Below are 21,991 nucleotides of genomic sequence, written 5' to 3' on the forward strand. Positions count from 1 at the left end.
CATCAGTCTTCCATTGCTTCACCTCTTCCTTTGGAGACATTCTCTACATCGTCATTAAGCGGTCTCGTGGGGTCCGACAGAAAACTTCAGTCTCTTGTATATCATCAGGTTCTTTTAGAGTCAATGCTTCTTGTAACTGTTTACGCTGAGAGCATGTGGTCACCATAGTTGGTGTGGTTGGTTCAACTGGTAAGAGAGCGGCGGCTTTTGCTTGCATATCCGCAAATACATTGCCAACAGACTATGGACTGGTCCTATGACTGTGCGCCTTAACTTTGATAATAGCCACCTGAGTAGGTAATTTGATCGAGTCCATGAGGGCTTTAACAGCTTCAGCATTTTTCACTGGGGTTCCAGCAGTAGTAACAAACCCTCGGTTGGCCCATAGAGCCCCAAAATCGTGAACAATACCAAATGCATACCGTGAGTCCGTGTATATATTAGCCCGCCTGTTCTTGGCCAAAGTACATGCAGTAGACAGAGCCTGGAGTTCAGTTTCATCTTTTGGGAAAGGAAAGGGAGCTGACAGCTATTTTTCTTTCTTCTGTGAGGTGTCTGACACCCTGAAGGAGACAGTGACCCAAAAATATCACTTGACCAAGGCAGAACTGAAGTCCCGAGGCCGAAACCCGACAGTTCAGTGCTGCCAGATACTTGAGGAGCCTAACAGTGGCAGCAATGGCAAAAGACACTCGCTCATATTTTTTTTTTTTGCAAACTGGTTGGGACTGTTTTGGGCCCCTTGTGGCATCTGTGGGAAAGGCATGCAAAATACAGATTTCCTCACTGTCTTCATCTACATAGGGATTATATAACGTAAGAGCCATCTGACCATCATCTTGGAATTGTATTCTGGAGCGGAACTGTGATAATAAATCTGCCCCTAGTAAATTTACTGGACATGTGGGAGAGATTACAAACTGAGCAGTAACCTCGGGGAAGGGTCCCACAGGGATAGGATTTATAAAAGTATGTTTATTGGGTCTGCCATCTACCCCGATTAAAACAGCAGGAGAATGACAATCTCTCTGAAAGTGTCAGAGTCGGGCACAGCGCCAGCATTGCAGACGAGAATTAGCAGGGTTCCCAGTCATAGGATTGGAAGAGATATTGGAGCACGGGAGCTGGAATTTGAGGGGGAGCTGGGGTTTGCTGTGTGTGAAGAGCTGTGTGTACACAGCTGCAGTGGGGGCGATGGGAGGGGGCTGGAGCAGCTACGGCTGCTAGCTTGTTTTGTTTTTTTTCTTTTTCTCTCTCTCTGCTGAACAGAACGGGTTAAATTCTTCTGAAAACTTTTTATTACTTTCAATGCATTGTCCGGAGTGGAATTCTCAACGTCAGGTCTAACTGAAATTATTGCCTCTTGCAATTCGGGTCTGAGGCCGGACATCAAAGCTGCCACAAAAAGATGTGTATGGGCTTCATTATACAGTGAGAATACCAGATCTCTAAATACTACCATAAGACACCCATAGAACTCGGCGGTCTCCCCTTTGGCCTGTGTGATATCTGTGAGAGAGGTAGCTTGGTCCGCTAGTCTATCTTGTGCCCAAACCTTTAAAGCATTGCAGAAATCAACACCACTCTCATAGGTTTCCCCATCCAGATTCATATTATATATTATGCCATCCTCAATAATTGGAAAATACCCCTCCCCAACTTTTACCCGAAGTATGTGTAATAGATCTCTTCGGGGAGTGGAATAAATCTCTCAATTTGCTGCCATTTGCCTGTAGAAAGCCATGGGGGAAGTCTCTGGATTGGGTAATTGATTGTAAAGGGTGTCTATTTGGGATGGGGTGAAGGGAGTATACTTATAACCCCTAGCAATATTAGACATAGCGGGGACTGAGGCTGGCGGCGGATGATAATAGGTACCGTCAGAGTTTAACAAAGGAAAGGTGGGGGCGGGGGCTGCTTCTCCTGGTCTCCTTGTACAATTATCATCTAGCAGGGAGACCTCTTTTTTCAAATCATCACTTTTAACTATTGTTTGCCTGACACATTAGTCTCATTAATCTCAGTTCCTTCTTAATCAATCACTTTCTCACACCACAGTCACTTTCTTGAACCACAATACATCCCGTCCCTGTCATAATAGACAATTTTTCTTCTTCAACATAGCAATAACAGAAACAATCAGAATTCACTTCCTCTGTTCTTCCTAACACCTTTGTTACACAATTCATATGCCAAACCACAAAATTATTTTCCTCCGACGGATTCTCTCATTTAGAGCTAAATATCCTTACTTCAATTGTGCACAGATCTGGAGCGGCCGTTTCAGTCTGTTCCACAGGGTCAATAATCCCCCTCTGGGATTGCCCAAGATTCAACGCGGTACCCTGTGAAAGGAGGAGGGCGTCTCAGACTATCCCTCCGGACACCTCTGGTTATATATATCTATCTATATATACCTGAGTTACGTATCCTACCCAGTCTTCGATCACATCTCCACGCCTGACTCTTAACAGTGAATTCAGGATTTCAGGATATTTTGACTATAAAGAGAGCCACAATCACTGGTCAATCCGGGGTGTCCGACCCTTATGAGGTACGGTTCGAGTACTGGGCCCCCAACAGGACTGCACCTCTATATGATTCCACCCAAGAATCACCCCACCACGGGGACAAACCTCAGATCCTCTTTGCAGCAACAAGCACAGGAAAACCACACCAACGGTCAGTCTGAACAGTATAACTGCCAACTTACCGTGGTTTTTGTGGGGGATGATCAGTCCCAATTTTCCAGCACCCATCCGCTCCGAGGGTCCTTTGTCTTGTTGTCCTCCGGGGGCAGAGGCGTCCCTGTTCGGGGGCCCCACGTTGAGCGGCCAGCTATTGAGGTAGCTATTGAGGGAGGGCTAAATTAACCCTTCACGGTTGATCCAATGATTTCCAAATTAATCCATCCACTTCTTTTATAATCTTTTGCTTAATTATGCAAAGTTCTCAACTACCAATAGCATCATTTCACTTTATAAGCAAATAATATTGCAAGAAAACCGGAAGCTGCATATATGTCCACATCCAAACAGCATAGAAAGTAATATAATGGCATATTCTTCAGAGTTCTACACCCCCGGTTCCCTTGTCTTGCACCTGATGGGAACAGTCTGGTTTCATGACAGCCTGAATTTTTTCATCCTAATTACAAAAATTTATCTTACAGCAACAAAAATGGAGAAACAAAACCTTCAGAGAATGGAGAAATGAAACTTCAGCTTTGATTTTAGTTTTAACCCTTCACAGCTGCTCTTATTGTGGAGGACCTGAATTGCCTGTGCATTAGCCTCCTACCTCTCTGACCGCTCCTTCACTGTATCTTTTTCCGGCTCCTCTTCCTCTTCTCGTCCCCTTACTATCGGGGTCCCGCAGGGCTCAGTCCTAGGCCCCCTCCTCTTCTCTTTATACACTGCCCCTATTGGACAAACAATCAGCAGATTTGGGTTCCAGTATCATCTCTATGCTGATGACCCCCAATTATACACTTCTTCCCCTGACATCACCCCTACCCTAATTCAAAATACCAAGGATTGTCTGTCTGCTGTCTCTAGCATCATGTCCTCCCTCTATCTGAAACTAAATCTCTCTAAAACTGAACTTCTTGTGTTTCTCCCCTCTACTAACCTCACTCTACCTAACATCGAAATAACCCTGGAGGGTTCAACCATAACTCCCAAGCAGCATGCCCGCTGTCTTGGGGTCATATTCGACACTGAACTTTCCTTTACTCCGTACATCCGATCACTCAGTCGCTCTTGTCACCTGCATCTTAAAAACATCTCCAGAATCCGACCTTTTCTCACCTTTGAAACTGCTAAGACTCTTACTGTCGCTCTTATTCATTCTCGCCTGGACTACTGCAACTCTCTTCTGATCGGTCTCCCTCTTACCAAACTTTCTCCTCTCCAATCCATCTTGAATGCGGCAGCCAGGGTCATATTTCTGTCCAGCCGCTTCACCGATGCCTCCATCTTGTGCCAGTCATTACACTGGCTACCTATTCGCTACAGGGTCCAGTATAAACTCATCTCTCTCACCCACAAAGCTCTCCACTGTTCTGCACCGCCTTATATCTCCTCTCTCATCTCTGTCTAACGCCCTACACGTGCCCTCCGTTCTACAAATGACCTAAGACTAACATCCCCCGTAATCCGAACCTCGCACCTCCGCCTCCAAGACTTCTCTCGTGCTGCTCCAGCTCTCTGGAATGCACTTCCCCAGGCGATCAGACTGATACCTAGCCCTGACCTATTCAAGCGCGCTTTGAAAACCCATCTCTTCAAACAAGCCTACCACATCAACTACCCAGCAAGCTAACTTTGCCCTGTTCCCTCCTTCCAAATATTATTCTGAATCTGCACCCTACTATTCATCTGTCTCCACACCCTTCATGCACATGATAACTGCACTTGATACTTGTCTATTGCACTTAAACACACGGGCTGATGACCGGATCATGCAGCTTTATATGAAAATCCCTATTATAATTGCCAGACCTGAATTAACAAGCATTTTTCACCTACTGTGTCCCCCCATTTCCTTGTAGATTGTAAGCTTGCGAGCAGGGACCTCACTCCTAATGTCACTGTTTGAATTGTCTTAACTTGTATTGAATTTATTGTCTGTACATGTCCCCGCTTAATTGTAAAGTGCTGCGGAATATGTTGGCGCTATATAAATAAAAATTATTATTATTATTATTATTATTAGCCAGATGGCACATTGATCTCTGTGGACATTGTTTATTGCCAATTTCCCATTGTTGCCCCAAACTGATGATTTGGCAATGATCACTTCTTCTGGCAATCATAGCTGATTGCCGGAGGTCCATGGGGTACATTATCTGTCACACAGGAACATTTGAATCTGAGCTGTGAAAAAGTTAATAATATTTATTGTGGCTACCTGTGGCTATTGTGGCTATCTGTGGAGACTGGGTCCATCTGTTAAAGTCATCATACATATTAGTCTTAGCTTGTCAATACCATACTACTTTAATTAGACCAATTCACATTTCATTTTCCTTTGGGTGTGTTGAGCAGGGTATGCCAGACTTTTGGACTGGAGTCACACAGCCGTCATTTTTCTCCTGTGAGAGAATTGAGCTGATTTTGCTAATGTCACTCAGATGAAATGCTGTCCGTTTGGTCGTGTCATCTTAGTGAGATCCGACTTTGTTGCATGAGACAATCATATTATAGTTACTGAGAACTTAATTTCTCCATTCTCTGTGTCCGCGGTAATTAGACTGCACTCAGATTCCATGCGACTGCAGTCTAATGTTTCACACTTAGGGCTCATACTCACATGCGAGAAACTGGGACGAGTCTTGCACGTCAATCGCCAGCACTCTGATTGAAGTGTTCAGCTGTATGTATTTCTATGCAGCTGAACGCTCCGATCCGAGTGCCGGCGGCAGTGCCGGGTGTTGACGTGCGAGACTCATCCGAGTTTCTCGCATGTGAGTATGAGCCCTTACCCATAGACTTGTATGGGTGCACATGATCCGATCATTGGATGCATTTGCAGCATTACGAGTGTGATTGTTTTCTCATCATCAATCGGCATGAGAAAAAAATTGAGGATCTGCACTGCCCCATAGTATAACATTGGACCGAGTGCTGTCCGATAAAACATCGTAGGAAAAACACTAGAAGGCACGAGACACCTAGTCCTGTAGTGATTATATCCTGCTGATAAAATACTGATTTTATTGAAACAATAACCCACAGTCTAGTAAGTGACTCATTGCTAAAATCAGGCTCATTGCTAAAATCAGGCTCTCATGACATGTAGATGTAGCTGTCATGTTGCTCTCAGATTATATCGCAAAATCCTGCTGACAGATTCCCTTTAACCCCTTTCCTACATTGGACGTACTATTCCGTCCATGTGACCTGGGACCTAAGTCCCAATGACGGAATAGTACGTCTAATGCGATCAGCGGCGCTCACGTGGTGAGCACCGCTTATCGCAGGCCGGGTGTCAGCTGATTATCACAGCTGACACCCGGCACAATGTGTCAGGGGCGGTCACGGACCGCCCCCGACACGTTAACCCCTGGCACACCGCGATCAAACATGATCGCGGTGTACCGGGGATTAAAGGAAGCATCGGCAGGGAGGGGGCTCCCTCCGTACTTCCCTGCGATCCCCACAGCAACGCGATGTGCAGCGCCTCTGCGGGGGTCGCCTTCCCTGCAGGTCCCCGGATCCAATATGGCGACGGGGACCTTCGGGGGCCTGCAGGGAGCTGGCTTCCTCACTGCCCGCGGAGCGCAGGCATGAGGAAGCCTGCAGCAGTGCCTGTGACAGATCGCTGATCTGTCACAGTGATCTGTGATGTGACAGATCAGCGATCTGTCACAGGACAGTGATGAACCCCATGGGACATTATAATAAAGTAAAAAAAAAAAAAAATATTCCCTAATAAATTCATTTTTTGAAAATAAAAAAACAATAAAAGTACACATATTTGGTATTGTCGCGTCGGTAATGACCCACCCTATAAAACTGTCCCATTAGTTAACCCCTTTAGCGAACCCCTTAAAAAATAAAAATAAAAAACGAAGCATAAAATAATGATTTATTATCATACCGCCGAACAAAAAGTGCAATAACGCACGATCAAAAAGACGCATATAAATATGCATGGTACCGCTGAAAACGTCATCTTGTCCCGCAAAAAACGAGCTACAACACAGCATCATCAGCAAAAAAATAAAAAAGTTATAGCTCGCAGAATAAAGCGATGCAAAAATAATTATTTTTTATATAGAAATTGTTTTCATTGCCTAAAACCACCACAACATAAAAAAATGACAAAAATGAGGTATCGCTGTAACCGTACTGACCTGAAGAATAAAACTGCTTTATCAATTTTATCGCACGCGGAACGGTGTAAACGCACCCCCCAAAAGAAATTCATGAAACGCTGGTTTTTCTTCATTCTGCGTCCCAAAATTCGGAATAAAAAGCGATCAAAAGATGTCACGTGCCCGAAAATGGTACCAATAAAAATGTCAACTCGTCCCGCAAAAAATAAGACCTCACATGACTCGGTGGGTCAAAATACGGAAAAATTATAGCTCTCAAGATGTGGTGATGCATAAACTATTTTTACAATAAAAAGCGTCTTTTAGCGTGTGACAGCTGCCAAACATAAAAACCCGCCATAAATAGTAAATCAAACCCCCCGTTATCACCCCCTTAGTTAGGGAAAAATAATAAAATACATTTTTTTTTTTTTATTTCCATTTTCCCATTAGGGCTAGGGTTAGGTTTGGAGTTAGAATTGGGGGATTTCCACTGTTTTGGCACATCAGGGGCTTTCCAAACGCAACATGGCGTCCTATCTCAATTCCAGCCAAAAAAGTTAAATGGCGCTGCTTCCCTTCCGAGCTCTGCCATGTGCCCAAATAGTGGTTTACCCCCATATATGGGGTATCAGCGTACTCAGGACAAATTGCCCAATAACTTTTGGGGGTCTGTTACTCTTGGGAAAATAAAAATTGGGGGTGAAAAGATCATTTTTGTGGAAAAAATGATTTTTTTTAATTGTACGGCTCTACGTTATAAACTTCTGTGAAGCCCTTGGGGGTTCAAAGTGCCCACCACATATCTATATAAGTTCCTTGGAGGGTCTAGTTTCCAAAATGGGGTCACTTGTGGGGGGTTTCCACTGTTTAGGCACATCAGGGGCTCTCCAAACGTGGCATGGCGTCCAATCTGAATTCCAGCCAATTTTGCAGTGAAAAAGTCAAACAGCGCTCATTCCCTTCCGAGCTCTGCCATGCACCCAAACAGTGGTTCCCCACACATATCAGGTATCAGCGCACTCAGGACAAATTGCACAATAACTTTTGCGGTCCAATTTCTCCTGTTACCCTTGGTAAAATAAAAAAATTGAACCTGAAGTAATTTTTTTTGTGAAAATGTTCATTTTTTTTTAAACATTTAAGTTTTGAGCACCTTGAGGGGTGCAGTTTTTAGAATGGTGTCACTTTTGGGTATTTTCTATCATATAGACCCCTCAAAGTGACTTAAAATGTGATGTGGTCCCTAAAAATAAAATGGTGTTCTAAAAATGAGAAATCGCTGGTCAACTTTTAACCCTTATAACTTCCTAACGAAAAAAAATATTGGTTCCCAAATTGTGCTGATGTAAAGTAAACATGTGGGAAATGTTATCTATTAAGTTTTTTGTGTGCCGTATCTCTGTGATTTAAGAGCATAAAAATTCAAAGTTGGAAAATTGCGAAATTTTCAAAATTTCCGCCAAATTTCCATTTTTTTCACAAATAAACGCAAGTTATATGAATGAAATTTTACCACTAACATGAAGTACAATATGTCACGAGAAAATAATGTCAGAATCACCGGGATCCATGGAAGCGTTCCAGAGTTATGACCTCATAAAGGGACAGTGGTCAGAATTGTAAAAATTGGCCCTGGAGTTAACGTGCAAACCACCCTTGGTAGTGAAGGGGTTAAGCTAGGTTTTCTTTCAGCAGGGGCAAAAAGTAGACTTCGAGTAGACCACTGCTGCCCAACTATCAACCCTAGGGTCACAAGCCTCTTCAGCCACATGTGAAGTCAGATCTCAGGCTACGAGGCCTTCTTGGTGCTATTACTAAACAGTCATCATCTGCAGCGGTAACACATCAGTTGGCGATTGGCGAGTGCTATATTTGTGTTATTAGTTATTGTGATAATGCTTTAGACGGCGCTCACTTAGTCAAAGCCACAAGAACTCTTCGTAGCCCATGGGATCTTGGGTTCTGACTCCATAGGCTCCTGTGGTGGCTCGTCTTGACCCTGAAGTTGATATTTGGCAGCAGTGGTCTACTGTAAGATCTGTGATCCCTTGGTAAAAGAAATCTCATTTGTTTCAACCAAATGATAACACAGGCAGATTAGATTGTTCCTCAGCTGAATCACAACCTCGAAGAGAGGAGTGGAAAAGAAAAACACTGCCCACTGGGGAATAAATGCAAAACAAGACAGGAACTGGCTGCTCTCTGAGGGTACAATTTTCCTATGGTATTCTGCTGTTAGTAAATGGTGCTGAATCCGACGGCGTGTGCGAACTATGCAGCGGTTACTTGCAACACAAAATAATTGGAAGTGTAAAGCTGGGACATTTGTAATCATTTATCTCTTTTTTTCCTTCTTTGTTGCTCTCTCTTTATATACAGCTCTGGCAAAAATTAAGAGACCACTGCAAAATGTTCAGTTTGTCTGATTTTTCTCTTTATAGGTATATTTTTGAGTAAAATGTAAATTGCTCTTTTATTCTATAAACTACTGACAACATGTTTTCGAATTTCCAAGCACTAATTTTTGTATTTATTTTCAGAACATGAGAAATGGTCAAAATAAAAAAATGCAGTGTTTGCAGACCTAATGCTAAGAAAACAAGTTCATAATCATTTAGAACCAACCATACTAATGTTTTAACTCAGGGAGAGTTCAGAAATCAATATTTTGTGGAATAACCATGATTTTTAATCACAGCTTTCATGCGTCTTGGCATGCTTCCCACCAGTCTTTCACACTGCTTTTAGGTGACCTTATGCCACTCCTGGTGCAAAAATGTAAGCAGTTCTTCTTTGTTTGATGGCTTGTGACTATCCATCTTCCTCTTGATTACATTCCAGAGGTTTTCAATAGGGTTCAGGTCTGGAGATTGGGCTGGCCATGACAGGGATTTGATGTGGTGGTCCTTCATCTACACATTGATTGACCTAGATGTGTGGCATGCTGCATTGTCCTGCTGGAAAAACCAGTCCTCAGAGTTGGGGGAACATTGCCTGAGCAGAAGGAATCAACTGTTTTTCCAGGATAACCTTGTATGCAGCTTGATTCATACGTCCTTCCCAAAGATCAACTTGCCCAATTCCAGCCTTGGTGAGGCACCCCCAGATCATCTCGATCCACCACCAAATTTCACAGTGGGTGTAAGACACTGTGGCTTGTACGCCTCTCCAGGTCTCCGTCTAACTACTTGATGACCAGGTGTTGGGCAAAGCTGAAAATTAGACTCATCAGAGAAGATTACCTTACTCCAGTCCTCTATGGTCCAATCCTTATGGTCTTTGACAAACTTCAGCCTGGCTCTCCTTGCTTCTTATTGATGAAAGGCTTTTTACTACCTTTACATGACTTGAGCCCTGCCTCTAGGAGCCTGTTACGAACTGTTCTTGCTCTGCACTTCACCCCAGCTTCCATTTGCCATTCCTTTTGTAGGTCACTTGATTTCATCCTGTGGTTGCTGACTAACATATAAGATAACGGTCATCCCAGTTAGTGGAGAGTCGTTTTCGCCCTCTGCCGGTCAGTAGCTTTGTTGTCCCTATGTCTGCTGCTTGACCTTGTTGTAATGGACGGCCTTCTTAGAAATGTTAAGGATGGAGGCAAGATGACGCTCACTGTATCCCTCTGCTAGTAAAGCCAGAATTGAGACCTTCTTTTCCTCACTCAAGTCTTTTCTTTTCAGCTCCTTTTCATGGTTAAAAGTTATTTTTTCATTCCTATTACTTTTGGGATATTACTAGCACTTGTTTTGCCATCCAGCTTGGCCTATTGCAAGAGGATTGTGAATACCACAGCAGGGTTTTTTTATACTTTCCTTCCTTAAATAAGATTTGGTTCAGGTGAACACCTACTTAGAAGCTCATTAAGTAGAATGAGGTGTACTCTGGTTGGAATTCAACTGACACTGGAATGGAATGGATGTCAGACATGTAGAGAAGCTGATTTTTATAAAACTGTGCAGTGGTCTCTTACTTTTTGCCAGAGCTGTATATGCTCATCAGCCATAACATTAAAACGAATGCCAGGTGAAATGAATAACATTGAGCATAGGTAACATGGGTGACATCTCAAGAGCATGGGTGATTGCATTTACTATGACTTTCTACATGTGTCCGAAACAACACCCACCGTGGGACTCTGGGTGCACAATGTAGTTTTAGAATCGTGGAACTACAGGATGTCATTGTTGTCCTACCTGTTAAGGATGAGAAGTTAGACAAATTGTGAACAGTCAAAAAATATGGGTAAGCATATGGATCTGAGCGACTTTGACGAGAGTCAAATCATGATGGCTAATGGACTTGGCCTGAGCACCTGAAAAGATGGCAGGTCTTGAAGAGTCTGCTCTTGGGCAATGAATAGTCCCTACAAAAATGGTCCAAGTAGGGGCAACAGGGGAACCAGAACAAGGGTTATGTGCTCACAAGGATCAATGATGTGTGATTGGAGAGCTCATTTGCTCACATCTGCGTTTACATCCGGGTGTAAATGTAGATAGCATCTGTATACACTATTGAAAGAAAGCAAATCCATCGTGGTAGTGTGAAGTGTTCTACGCCATGTCCAGCTGGAAAACCTAGGATCATGGCATTTATGAGGATGTTACTTTGACACGTGCCACTGTCACCTACCTAAATTTTGTTACAGATCAGGTATATCATGGCAATGGTATTCCCTAATAGCAGTTTCATCTTTAGGCAGAGTAATGCTTCTGCCACACTGCAAAAAACATGAATGATGTGACAGGGAGTTAAAGGTGTTCTTGGCCTCCAAATTCCCCAGATATCAATGTGTCGAGCATCTGTGGAATGAAAATAAGAATGAAGATTACTGACCAGATCTTCCATATGTGAAACTTGCTTTAAAGTGAATCTATGATTCGGATCAACTTTTGTAAGCTGTCTGGATTGCATGTAGGTCATAGAAAGTTGAATAAAATGATACCTTGATATCTGCGACCTGATGTCTTATTCCAGAGAAATCCTTGTTTTTCTTAATATGTAAATGACCTGTTGCTGTTAAGATCTTTGGGCGGTACATAGATCTCTCTAGAAATCTGTCCCCAGAGCTTATTGAAATTGAAAGAGGATGATACCAGTGTGAGACATGTAATGACTGACAGTCTGCTCTCTTGATTTGTATGTCTTGCATTAGTAACTCCCCCTTTCATTTAAAATAAGCTCTGGAGGCAGATTGTCAGAGATCATTACAGCTCATTTACAAATTATGAAAAACGTGAATTTCTCGGAAATAAAACATAAGATCGCAGCTATCTGGGTATAATTTTATCCAACTTTCTGTGACCTATATAAGCATATAGACGGTTTGGGAGGGTTGACCCTACTGATAAATTCCTTTAATGTAAGACTCTGTCTTCGGAAATTGTATATAAAGTAATTCTAAATGCCATAAAAAAAATCATTCCTTTTAAACAAGGAACCTGTCACATGATTCATGCCACCCAAACCATGGGGCAATATGAATCAGACCCTGGCTGTGTAAAGTTAGAAGATCCGCCTGGGGACCATAATCAGAGGTGAAACAAGTCTTTCGCCACTGACATCCGGCCTCTCCCAGCTCCGCTACAGGCGATTGACAGGTCTCGCTAGGGAAGAGATCTGTCAATCACCTCTAGAAGCTCTGGGAAAATTCAAACTGGGGTGGTGCCGGACTAGTCTGGTCTTTGGTTATTTTCCCTGGCTGGATCGCCTTTGGCTATCATCCATTTTACCTAAGCTTCCTTTGAAATGACAGCATGTTTCAGAGAAAAATTGACCTGGTTGCAATTGTGCTACCAGGGTCTGATACATGCTGCTGCGGTTTGGGCAACGTGAATCGCATGACAGGTTCCCTTGGAGCAATAGTCATTTGGAAAAGGATTAATCTACCGAAAGAAAGCAATGTCAGCAGGCATACTTTGACTTTCTAGGAGTGATTTAGGTCATACATAGATGCTTTTCATTAAAATCTTTAGTATGTTTACTTGAGAAATATATGCCAAGTATAAAACATATACCATAGAATCCTTATTCTCATTTGGACATGGAAACACGAGAAGCAATGGGATGAAACTGATAGGGAGAAGATACAGATAAGATTTTAGAAAAAAAATTTTGACAGTTAGGGTGATCAATGAGTGGAACAAGCTGCCACGAGAGGTGGTGAGTCCTCCTTCAATGGAAGTCTTCAAACAGAGGCTGGACAGACATCTGTCTGGGATGGTTTAGTAAATCCAACTTGGAGCAAGGGGGTTGGACCAGATGGCCCAGGAGGTCCCTTCCAACTCTAACATTCTATGACTCTATGTTCTCATGTATGTAGAGTATGCTTTTTCCTGTTTTTTCTTTTAGTGTAAAAGATGTAGATGGTGGATGTAGATGATCCAATGCGTTTAACCCCTTCACCACCTTGGGATTTTGCTTTTTCATTTTTTTCCTCCTTTCTTCCCTGAGCCATAAGTTTTTTGTTTTTTTTGTCAATATGGCTATCTGAGAGTTTGTTTTTGTGGGCCGAGTTTTACTTCTGAATAACACCATCGGTTTTACCACATAGTGTACTGGAAAATTCCAAGTGCAACGAAATTGCAAAAAAATGCAATTCCTCAATTGTTTTGTGGGTGGGTTTTTTTTTAACCATGTTCTCTAAATGCTAAAACGGACCTTCCACTATGATTCTCTAGGACAGTGTTTCTCAACTCCAGTCCTCAAGACCCACCCACAGGTCATGTTTCCAGGATTTCCTTAGTATTGCCCAAGTGATGCTATTAATGGTTGAGCAGGTGAGCTAGTGATGAAATTATCATGTGTGCAATACTAAGGAAATCCTGAAAACTTGACCTGTTGGTGGGTCTTGAGGCCTGGAGTTGAGAAACACTGCTCTAGGACATTGAGTTACCAGATACTATACATGTATAGGTTCTTTTTTATTTAATACACCTATTTCTGGCCTAAATATTACTGTCTCTTCCAAAAATTATCCTTGTATTATATTATATTATTATCCTTATAGGTTTAATCTTTTTTATTTAAAGGGAATCTGTCACCCCATTTGTGGCCTATAAGCTGCGGCCACCGCCATCATGGGCTTATCTACAGCATTCTGTAATGCTGTAGATAAGCCCCCGATGTAACCTGAAAGATAAGAAACACGAGTTAGGGCCCCGTCACACGTAGCGACTCACCAGTGATCCCGACAATGATATCAACTTGTCAGGATCGCTGGTGTGTCGCTACATGATCGCTGGTGAGCTGTCAAACAGGCAGCATCACAAGCGATCAGCACCAGCAATGTCGAGCGCCCTGCGTCGCTGTGTACTTTAGTTAACAGCGCGCTGATGCAGGGAGCTGGTAACTAAGGTACACATCGGGTTTTTAAGGGTCGTGCGTCACTTAGAAACCCGATGTGTACCTTGGTTACCAGCTCCCTGTATCAGCGTGCTGGTAGCTAAGGTACACAGAGGGTTTCTAAGCGCTGTGCGACCCTTAGAAACCCGATGTGTACCTTAGTTACCAGCGCGCTGATCGCTGGTCTCCCGCCTGTCACACGCAGTGATGCGTGCTGGCCAGCGGAAGACCAGCGATCAAAAAAATGTCCTGGCTATTCCAGGACGATCAGTGATAACCGGCACGGGGGCCGGTCGCTGGTCAGTGTCACACACAGCGATCTCGCTGGTGAGATCGCTGTTGCATCACAAAACTTGTGACTCAGCAGCGATCTCGCAAGCGCGTCACAAAACTTGTGACTCAGCAGCGATCTCGCTAGCGAGATCGCTATGTTTGACGGGGGCTTTATATTATACTCACCCAGGGGTGCGGTCCAGTCCGATGGGGGGTCGCGGTTCGGCGCCTCCCATCTTCTAGCGATGACGTCCTCCTTACTTCTGCCGTGGCTCCTGCGCAGGCGTACTTTAACTGCCCTGTTGAGGGCAGAGCAGAGTACTGCAGTGCGCAGGCGCCGGGAAAGGTCAGAGAGGTCCTGCGCCTGCGCACTGCAGTACTTTACTCTGCCCTCAACAGGGCAGATATAGTATGCCTGTGCAGGAGCCGCTGCAGAAGTAAGAAGGAGGACATCTTTGCTAGGAGATGGGAGGACCCAGACCGGACCGTGACACCCACCGCACCCGATCGCGCCCCCCCCCGGTGAGTATAATCTAACTCGCTTTTCATATCTTTCAGGTTACATCGGGGGCTTATCAACAGAATGCTGTAGATAAGCCCCTGATGGCGTTGGCCGCATCTTATAGGCCAAAAATGGGGTGACAAATTCCCTTTAAAGGGAATCTGTCACCCTTTTTTTCGGCTTGCAGCTGCTGGCATAGACATCGGGGGCTTATCTACAGCATTCTGTAATGCTGTAGATAAGCCTCCAATGTAACCTGAAAGATAAGAAAAATGAGTTATGGGCGTTGCGGTCCGGTCCGACGCCTCCCTTCTTCATGCAATGACGTCCTCTTCTCCCGTCCTGTAATGGCTGTGGCGCAAGCGCACTGCTCTGCCCTGTTGAGGGCAGAGCAGAATTCTGCAGTGCGCAGGCGCCGGACCTCTCCCGATTTGAATTTACATATTTTTAAAAACATTTTTTTTTCTTGCTTCAATAGTCTCCTTAGGAGACTTGAAGCTGCGATCTTCCGATCGCTTGTACTACTTGTACTACACATATTAGGGCTTCAGCCCTGCGATGTGTAGCAGAAATGATCATCTGCTATGAATGCCGGCCACAGGGCGGGACTCCTGGTTGTTATGCCAACCCATCAGTGCCCTGAGATCATGTGACAGACGCGCTGATGGGCTTAGTTTGTAACGTTCTTTTGGCGTGCTCATGTTAAATGCCGCTGTCAGGGATTGACAGCAGCATTTAACATGTAAACAGGTGCGGGTGGTTCACGATTCCATGCGCAGCTTTTGGGGCACCTGACAGTTGAGTAAATCAGCTGACATGTGCCTGAAAAGATGCGGGCTCAGCGCCGGAGCCTGCCTCAAAGAGAGGGAGGCTATCTACTACATCATAGGTCGTAATGGTGTTAAGAAAAGTGGGTTTGATTTCACAAAAACTCATGTCCACTGTGTTTTTTTTGGTGTGTTTTATTTTCCCATAGAATTCCATGAGGGACCTGAAAAAAAACAAAACATGCGGAATCACAATTGTGTTTCTGCACACGAAAAAAAACCATTAAATAAAACATTGTGTCAAATATAGGAACATGGCTGAAAGAGAGTGTAAATGCAACTTGTGGGACAGGTAAACCTTTCATAGTCAAGATAACCCTTAAATGGCCGCTCATGCCCTTTGAAACAACCTTCATGTTTGGGCAATATGAATCTACTGTCAGCTTTCCTTTAGTACTTATGACCCTATAAGCCATCCATACTACTATCCAGTGGTATTATTAGGGACAAATTCAGTTGTGTCCGTGTGTTACAGCAGCATGTCATTGGATTTCTGCAAGTTCCAATCCGATGAATGTTAGTAGCAGAAATGTACTGCTAATGTGGGGAGGACTACCTCTTTACAGTAAGGAAAGGCGGCTGTGGGGCCGACACCTACGTGGGTTGGGTCTCATAATACTAGGACCTCTCGACCAAGAACGGTTTCCCCCTGTGTCGAGATAGAAGGACTGGAAATCTGATAAGGGCACAGATACACAAGAAAGTCAGACAAACCTTCTATATTTTTAATCCAAGCAAATTGCAAAATTCTTTTTCAATAAATCCAACAGTTTATGGACATATTTTTATTTCCTGAAAAAAACATTTAGCAAATCCTAAATTCAATTCTGCAACAAAATCGTTGGTGATATTGAGCAGTCTGGCATTAATACGGCATGGTATTTTGTATGCAAACATCTGAAGGCTGACATACGTAGAATAGACACGATGGCGCCGGTGGTCGCATGCAGGGATGGATGCTGTGACAGCTGAATGTATCATGTCGTGGTATCGTGTTATTTTTACCAGGCTCGCAGAAGGTGACTTCATTAGAAATGATTGCACTCACAGAATCTTGCTCCCCAGAGGAGTGAACTCACCTTCGGCTGTTTCCATCCCGTGCACCTGGTAGCTGACATGCAATCTCACGGATAAACGTTTGCCTAATGCGCCACGTGGGCAATACTTCATTTTCCTGCCAACTCTGGTTGTGGTTCATCTTAATTTTTCTTATAGTTATTTGCAGTCTAGATATCCCTGCATGTTTTCATTATTGGATGACTCGTTGCCCATTCTAGAATTTGCCAGTACCTGTTTACTGACAGATCAGAGTCACATTGATAAGACCCAAACTACAGCGTGAAATATTGTGGTAACTCTACTGGAAATGTTACGTTTTCTTATCCTAGGTTCTGTTCACATTGCCTTTGGAGTCTGCCAATGACTCCTTCAGCAGCTCCATCGTGTTGGAGGACTAGAATAGAGCAGCCACCAAACTGGAGAGCTCACTGACAGACCCCATTATAAGTTAAAGGACTCCATTGGGATTCGTTGTACAATAGATCTTACATATCATGGTGGTTTTTGTTATGATCACATGTGAACATAGCCCCATGTCTGTAGCAGAGCCACATCCATAGAGATTGTCTGGTGTCACACTTAGTGGTCCTCATTCACACTAAAGGAATTGTATGGTGAAAAGAAATGATCTCCTATACACAGGATACGTGATAACGTATAGATTGGTGAGGGTCTGACTAGTGGAACCCCTCTGGTCGTCAGATTAAGGCATTTTTATCCCTGCTAGAATGGAGCAGCAATGCGCATGCCTGAACGCCACTTCATGTATTGGCTGAAAAAGTCGAGCGCTCAGCAACCACATAGGGAATTAATGGAGCATCGGTTGAGCATGCACACTGCCACTCCATACCTAGAGGGAGAAAAGTGCCATGCTCAGCCGATCAATGGGGGTTCCAGCTGTCAGACCACCACCAATCTCACAGTTATCACCTACCTACTGTACTTCTCATTACTGAAGAAAGCTTTTGATGTCTGCCAAACTCACCAATTATGGTGCCATCAGCAAACCATCTAGTGTGTACTGGGGCCTCCGGACTCTCGTCCCTGACAGATGGTGGTAGGAGAGAAAAGGATCGGAACTCCAATTCAGCTGTCCAAGACTTCTGTTCTGCGGGCAGATAAGCCACAGCCATATGGGTCTGGGGGCGGCTAACATTCCTCTCACCTTAAAGAACAGGTATTCAAGATGTCAGGGAACCTTAAAAGTGATGTCCGCAACTAGGAAACCACTACTTAATTACGTCAGCGCCCCACAGAAAAGAAAAACATTGCTGGAACAGCTCGGCTGTGGGAGGCGAGTATGCGTCGTTTTTATTTTCTGTGGTGCACTGCAGGGAGTCTTTAGTAGAGGACAAACCAAGTCCCTATGGCCCCTTACAAATAAAACAGCATGATATGGTTTCTCTACTGATGAAGGCACTGACAGGAATAGTTTGGACACATTCTTGTAGAAGTGTGTTAGTATGGTTCGTACTTCTCCCAATGTTGGGATACGCGCATGCTTACATTATTGCGCAGAAGGCAGCACCTCCTCAGCGCCATTCTATCCTTAGGGCAGTTATGGACGCCATGAAGCTGAGACCAGCTGGAGACCTTTATGCAGTGCGGATTTCTGGTGCATGGTGAATGAACAAAGAACCTTTTTCCTTTCAGGTTGTTCTGTTGTCCTTCACCGACACAATGGAGTAGTGTCGACTGCACACTATCACAACTGTAAAAATCGCCTTGTATGTGGACGATGCTTTGTATGTGTTCTACTGCTTGAAAGGATAAATGCAAAAAAAAAAATCCCTTTTGGATATCCTGAAATTGGAAGCAGGGTGTCATCTACGGCCTCGCATTTGCAGCACATGCTTTTGGTGCTGTCTTGTTATGGTCCTATGAATCAGCAGTAAATGTGGAGTGCAGGTTATATAGGGAGAAATAGAACTGGAGAGTAGTGCATGGACTTATGGGGCAAACGTCTGCAACGTGAGGCACATAAAGGCATCTGCAGCTGCCTGGACTTCGTTTTCTACTTTATCAGAGCGCTCTGTGTTGTTGCACTATTGTATGAATCCATAGCTGATAGAGGAGCCAATATAATGCAGGGCTGCCAATTTGACTGTTTATTTATTTCTGGACATCTTATAAAAAAAAATCCCAGAAAAATAAAATTTTCCACGGACACATTGGAAAACCATAATAAATCATTTTTATTATAATCTATGTGTGAAACGCTTAATTCTGAATTAAAGACATCAGCTGCATTCACTGTAAAATGATAATTACAGTAAGAATAATCTGTATAAATTTCTTCAGCTTCAAAAAAAAAATCACGGTCACATTAAAAAAAAATTACAGACAGGGCTAAAAAAAAAAAGTGGCCTATTTTTACGGACTGTCCTGGAATTTGTGGACAGTGGACGACCCCGATACAGTGAAACAGAATGGTGTTGAGATGTTCAGGGATTTTCAGAGAATAAGTACAGGAACAGCACTGATACGTAAAGTGTAATGCAATATTGTACAGTCTAAGATTCCATCAGCGCTGGATCAGTTGCGTCGTTGTGCACTTTGACTATTTCCATGTACTGTGGGATTATCAGATACGTGGACACTACTAAGTTAAGAGACAAAATCTAAGATAAAAACAAAATGAGTAGATACCCTGTAGTAAGTAAAACGTAATAGGACATGTAAATAACATAGGGTAGGTAGTTATTTAACAGCAAAAAAGCATAAAAGCCATCCCGCCACGACAATGTGTACTCATCGGGACAGTTCTATCTCTAGTATTAAACCTGTTTGGGTGTTAGGAGACCTGAAATTAGACGGAGGCAGAGCAGGACCCAAACCCGACTGTTAAGACACCTGACTGAGAAAAACCCTGTAGACAAAATGCCCAGGTCAAAAAGGGGGAACCACGACCTGTTTGTACAAAGTCAAAAAAACTAAAGCAAATCCAAAGAAATGAGCTGGAACATATGTTGGTATAAGTGCAGTGTGTGGGTTCACGTTCGTACTGTGGCCTTTTAACAGACCCCTTTTAATTTAAGAGCTGCCATGGCATCCAGCTATTGGAGTGAGTCTGGCTCCTACGGTTTCCTATCAAGGATGGGATTTTACCTAAAGAAGTTATTGTTGGCTGCTTATTTAGTGCAGTGACTTCTACAGGGGATTGCAACACTATGTGTTTCCATAATAATGCCGGTTCTTAGTGTATTCTCCACTTTGTTTTATGGAGTTGTCTACTAAGATATTCCTAAGGCCTTTGCAAAGACGTTATCAAGATACCTCTAAAGTGGCAAAAGAGAACATTACATCAATATTAAGGCAGACAGACAAGCTCCACCTGTCGGGTGGTACATGGAGTCTGTACAAAGCAAGGAACGCCATCAGTGCCTGGTGTGTTATCGCAGGAGAAGAATTGGGTAAAGATAGCTCAGCTCCAGATTACTGTAAATTTAGACGTTAAAACCCCCCTTCTTTTTTGTTTTATTTTTTTATTAATTAAATTGTTACATCTAGGTAAAATATATATCTTTGTACCATGTTAGCCTGTAGATAGAAAAATATTAAGGTTTGAGAGTCCTCAGTCATTGATTAATGGCTAACTGAAAAGATGGTAACAAACTGCAAGCTTTCGAGACTACTCAGGTCTCTTCATCACACATAAAATAGCACAAAATCTGAAGAATTACATATTTATGCACAACACAGCACAGAAAGAAATAATGCAATAGATAAGACAAGTGACGTGAAGCAGAACTATCAGTATGGAAAGGGGAGAAACAGTTCATAGATAAGGAGTGACAGTTTTATTGTCCTGTGATTGAGGTCTGGTCCATGGTTGTGATCCCCAAAATGGTTTGAGGAGTACATTCCTTAGTTCATGTAGAAAGACATAAATCCATGCCACACATTCATTCCTGAGTGTCATAAGGTCATAAGTTATTATTATTATACATTTTATAGCGCCATTTATTCCATGGCGCTTTACATGTGAAAAGGGGAAATATAGACAAGTACAATAAACATGAGCAATACAAGGCACACACAAGTACAGAAGGAGAGAGGACCCTGCCCGCAATGGCTCACAGTCTACAGGGGATGGGTTAGGATACACTAGGAGAGGGTAGAGTTGGTTGAGCAGACTGAGGATCACTGCAGGTTGTAGGTGGGTCTGCAGGTTCTGTTTGAAGGTTTCCATGGTAGGCGAAAGCCTGATGTGTTGGGATAGAGAGTTCCAGAGTATAGGGGAAGCACGGGAGAAATTTTGTATGCGGTTGTGGGAAGAGGAGATAAGAGGGGAGTAGAGAAGATTTTGAGAGGAGCGAAGGTTGCATGTAGGTAAGTACAGGGAGACTGTCACAGATATATGGAGGAGACAGATTGTGGATGGCTTTGTATGTCATAGTTAAGGTTTTGAACTGGAGCCTGTGGACAATAGGAAGCCAGTGAAGGGCTTGGCATAGAGAGGCTGGGGAATAACGGGGGCGATAGGTGGATTAGTCGGGCAGCAGAGTTTAGGACGGATTGGAGTGGTGCCAGAGTGCTAGAGGGGAGGGCAGAGAGTAGGAGGTTGCAGTAGCCGAGGAGGGAGATGATAAGGGCGTGCACTAGTGTTTCTGTGGTTTCATGGTCAAGGTTATACTCCCAAATTTTTCTGTCTCGGTGAGATTTTAAATTATGGTACTTTTTAATACCAGTAATTTCATGTCCATGGTGCTGTGATCAGGTATACCAAAATGTTTAGTCACAGGTAAATCTATTCTTTTTTCTTTTATTGTTTCTTTTATTGGGATGACTTTAACTAAAGGGATTAGTGGTCACTGTTGTCAGAGAAAACTTACTATAGCAGCAGCTCAGTTTACTGCAGGTGACTCAAGGCAGTTGTCAGGAAGGACTAGTACAATCACTTGCACAAAGGAAGCATTACTGAAGGAGATGAAAGTTTTTTGGAGTAAATGACATTCACATAAACAACTCTTCATTCAGATATGGATTTTTCCTATATTACTTATAGATATATCAGTTTCAACCAAATAGACATCCTGAAGGGGGATTGATCGTCTATAGACCACAAGTAGGCCATTATTGGAAACAACGAAGAGTTGTTAGTGATGGTGCTTAGGTTGGTTTCTGTCAGTACAGAAGTCATAATGTAGTCTTATGGAGAAGGTG

The 21,991-nt window shown here is 43.3% G+C and overlaps 1 protein-coding gene across 4 annotated transcripts in view; it reads left to right on the forward strand.

Moving 5' to 3' along the window:
* Nucleotides 1–21,991, forward strand: part of RGS20 (regulator of G protein signaling 20) — a 124,246-nt gene that overhangs the window by 80,411 nt on the left and 21,844 nt on the right. The window lies entirely within an intron of this gene.

This window comes from Dendrobates tinctorius, unplaced genomic scaffold (assembly GCF_039654945.1).
Source record: "Dendrobates tinctorius isolate UK_male_01 unplaced genomic scaffold, ASM3965494v1 ptg000081l, whole genome shotgun sequence".
Classification (NCBI taxonomy): Eukaryota; Metazoa; Chordata; class Amphibia; order Anura; family Dendrobatidae; genus Dendrobates; species Dendrobates tinctorius.